General features: G+C 33.2%; 1 long non-coding RNA gene across 3 annotated transcripts; it reads left to right on the top strand.

Annotated features, from left to right (window-relative positions):
- The first annotated feature begins 349 nt into the window (after positions 1–349).
- On the top strand, positions 350–3,342 carry LOC110937156. 3 transcript variants are annotated; one of them, XR_002590587.2, is made up of 5 exons: positions 350–756; positions 1,042–1,131; positions 1,354–1,502; positions 2,136–3,001; positions 3,086–3,342. It is a non-coding gene; the product is annotated as an uncharacterized LOC110937156 (long non-coding RNA). The 3 variants fall into 3 exon arrangements; XR_002590585.2 differs by having other exon boundaries at positions 352–756; positions 1,354–3,001; XR_004890381.1 differs by having other exon boundaries at positions 380–756; positions 1,354–3,342.
- The last annotated feature ends 558 nt before the right edge of the window (positions 3,343–3,900 follow it).

The raw sequence follows: 3,900 nt of genomic DNA, 5'->3' as shown, positions 1-3,900 counted from the left end.
CAACGCGGCACAATTTTTTTAGTAAACTAACTATGTTTTTATAGAATATTTAAAAGGGTGTCTAGCTTATTCTTAAGTCACCTCTTATCTGTTGGCCTTAAACATTGGCATCAAGTAGAAGTTGAATTATGTTTATTAGTATTTGTAAGGTATCAGGTCAAATATGTGAACCTCTAAAGTATGTGTGTATATGTAAATATATTAAGGGGTGTGTGTTTAGCTTAAGAGTTTAAATTTTAACCGTCGGTATAGGTATAGATACCGGTCATGGTATCAAACAATTCATAGCGAATACAAATTATATATATATATATATATATGGAACCCATTAAGTGGAAGTTACCTTTGAAATCAACCTTGACCATTGGATTTGGCTGAGATTAAATCTCAGCCACTTAAACTCTCAACAATAACTGCTGTGGTGGTAGTTCAGGGCAGTTGTGTACGCTCCCATGGTTTGCGGCCTATCTTCTCCACTACGCACGGTTACTATGAAACTGGGAACGTGGGTAGACAGTTAAATTACACTGCACTTATAAAAACCCTCACCTTATCTCGTGGTCTCCTCATTCCGTAGAAACCGTCATCCTTGTATGAGAATTTCAGGTGCAATCGCCAATCGAGGAAGTTTTTGGCAGTTCAAGGATATCCTCTCCATTCCCCCATCACAGTGGCATCGGATTCTCAAAAAGAAAAAATCCAGTCCAAGTTCAGAGCTATGGTTAGGGTTACACCACAGTTGAAAGTTAAAGGAAGGTAATTGTTGTTACACTATGTCTTATGTTCTTATTTTCAATTTCCAACAATTTTGGTCCCAATTTCTCTTCACCAACGTTTCTTCAACTCTATTTGTTTGGGGATAAATCGCTCTGGAGTTATGTATCAGATATGTATATGGTGAACCCTAAAATCATTAGATTTGTTGTTGATTTATTTTCATTATTCGTTTGATGAAGCATCGTTGGATGATTGTGCTTATCCTGTGCACTTTGGTGTATTTTGTAAAATTTCAGTTAGATTTACAGAATGATATGATTTCAGGTGATTGGAACCTTTGTAATCAACCGATTAATGTAAATCATGGACCTTTCGAAGATTGAAGAGAATTTGTTCTCATTTGGTGAACCAAAGGTACATACTACTCTTGTACCTTACCTCACATGGAGATTTTGATAATTCCGAATTTGATTTTTCCAAAACAGGTTATAAGATTTCCAGTGTTAGAAAGGTTTCATCTTTCAGATACCTTATTTGTTTGATATATGATTTAGGTTAAATTTTAATTTATGAGTATAACTATTTCTGTCCTTTATGTTGATAAATTTCATTTATGTTTTTGTAACTATGGATTAGAATGTAAATCGTCTCGTATTTTGAGAACATTTGATGACGAAGCACAAGCAATGAAGTCTGCTCGTAACTCATCTCGAATGTTGGAAGAAGCAACTGCAACTGGAACAACCATCCTTGCTAAATACACTGAACAAAGGGATCACTTAAAGGTAGCCAGTTTTTCAATTGTTGAACTGTATTTAATTTAAGCACTGATGTGCTTTTTATTTTATTTGATAAAGACCAGATGTTGCACTTTTTGCTGTAGATATTTTCTTGCACCACAAAATTTTTGCTCAGCTATTCTAATGTGGCCAGTAACTTAACCTAATTGGCTAATTGTTACCGTTTTTTAGAGTGTGTGTCGTGCATAATACTTAGTTGTTCAAAGTGTAAGGAATTTTCTATTAAAGAATCTGCTCCAAAGATATCTTGTGGCATGGAAAATTTTTGTGGCCCTCAATAATCAAATTCAGATGAGCTTTGCGTCTAGATAACCTTCACAAAGTGAATCATTTGCTGTTGCACCTGTAATCTCAAGTGGTTTTGATGTATGTGATGGCCCCACCTACTCGGGTCAAACACCAGTTAGAGGTACATCTAAAAGACAAGCTACATCCACCAATTAGATTGTTTACTCTACATTAGAAGTGACAAAGGGTGGGTTACACGTTCGAGTCAAAAATAGCTAATTTATTACATGCCAATGCGGGACGGGTAGAATTGCAAGCACTTTCCGTATTTTACTTTGTAGATCTTTATAAATACTTAATTCCATATATGATTAACTCTTGGGTTTATAGTTGGACCAACCACTGATTAAAGGGATGTTTGGCAAGCATCAATGACCTTTGAGGGCTGATGTTCCATTTATTTGCAAACCAGTTTTGTCAAAGAAAAGATTAACATTCTCCTCCAGAATATGTTTTACCGGAACAGATGAAGATCACACACAAGAAATTTTTATGTGCTTGTGGCAGTTTTATAATTTGACCAACATGGGATGTTCTTGCAGAACATAAGTATGATGGTGAAGCACTTATTATGGTTGATTTAGGTACGTCAATCTCTCATTTTTGCTTAAATGTTTGTAACTTCACTTAGAATATGCATCAGAGGTGGCAAATGGATGGGGTAGGCAACAAGGAAGTGGTTCATATAAAAATGGGTAATTTTAAGCAAACAAACAGATAAAAAAATTTTAGGGGAAATTTTGAAATATTGTTAATAGCTTGAATAATTTCATAAAGGCCCTTTTATATTGGGGCCTAAGTATGTCGTGTCGAGCAAAACATGAAAATTTAAGTTTGACGATCAAAATATGAAGTTGACTTCTTAAATAAACGTGTGGTTAGCTAAATTCAAAGATTTATGTCCTAAACTGTAGTCTTGAAATTGTCGGTACACGATCATAGCCCTAAAAGCTGAGGGGGCATGTTATCTTATCAAGCTGATCATCATTTCAAGTGGAAGAACATTTGATATTATAGCTTTAAATACTCAAAAATTACAGGCCAGTTAGAAACTTTCAACTTGTATATTTTACTATGTGAATATTTCTACTAAAGCAGTTGTCAACTAAAGCTTTTAATTTCGGATTCTTCAATTGGTGCTGAATAACTTCAGTAAGGCAGTTGTCAAAAAAGCTTGAATTGAGCACCAACTATTGGTACTAATCAAAACCAACTGATTCTTTCTTTATTTTTGTAAGTTTTTATCACTACTTCATTATGTGACTTCTTTGAATCCTTAGGCATATTGCTGCATCATTTCACCCATTATTCTGCACTCAAAGTTTGGAGCAAATACAAGTAAATGAAAAGAATTTTTGCATCAAATGTTACTTAAAATGGAGTGGTACATTTTCCTTTCAATGCTTTCATCCTGTTGCTTAGATTCTTCCTTTACAGATTCAAGAAAAGCAGTTATGTAAACTACTTCATCATGTTCCAAATATTTTATTTCCCTCATGATTTATAATTTTACGATCAAGTTCGACTTTTTGCCAAATATCTAGATGCCCTCATACATCCTACGTTTAACTACTATAATTTCTGGTAATATGAAAGTTATTTTCTACTTTTGGCTAAAACAAGTGCAGTTGTGGACTTATGACAAAAATAAGGGTAGTTGTGGACTTGTGGTTGAATAGATTAGAGAGACTTGCTAGATTCCCTCTTATCTTTTTGATTACTTGAATATGAATGATCATTATATAAGTTTATAAAAGTTCAAGCTAACATAGAACAACCACAATAAAAAATGTTTATTAGTTAATAAAAGTAAAAATAAAAAAGAAAATACAATTTTATAAGCTTTGCAAAAAAAAAAAAAAATCTGTATCAAAAAGGCAAATATTGAAAACTCGGCTAAAATAAAATGATGGCTCAATTTGCATAAAATCTATTTAAATTTACTTGCAACCTCTTGAATATCCATTTAAAAAAAATATATTCTAGCTTAATGATATAATTTGTTAATCACATGTAGTCGATATTTAAAGATTTAAAGCAAATGGTAAAAAACGGTTAACGGGTCAACCTAAACTAAATGGTTTTGACCTTAATT

This window comes from Helianthus annuus, chromosome 4 (genome assembly GCF_002127325.2).
Source record: "Helianthus annuus cultivar XRQ/B chromosome 4, HanXRQr2.0-SUNRISE, whole genome shotgun sequence".
In the NCBI taxonomy this organism is placed as follows: Eukaryota; Viridiplantae; Streptophyta; class Magnoliopsida; order Asterales; family Asteraceae; genus Helianthus; species Helianthus annuus.
Note: the sequence above shows the minus strand (reverse complement) of the source record. Positions and strands in the feature narration are given on the sequence as shown.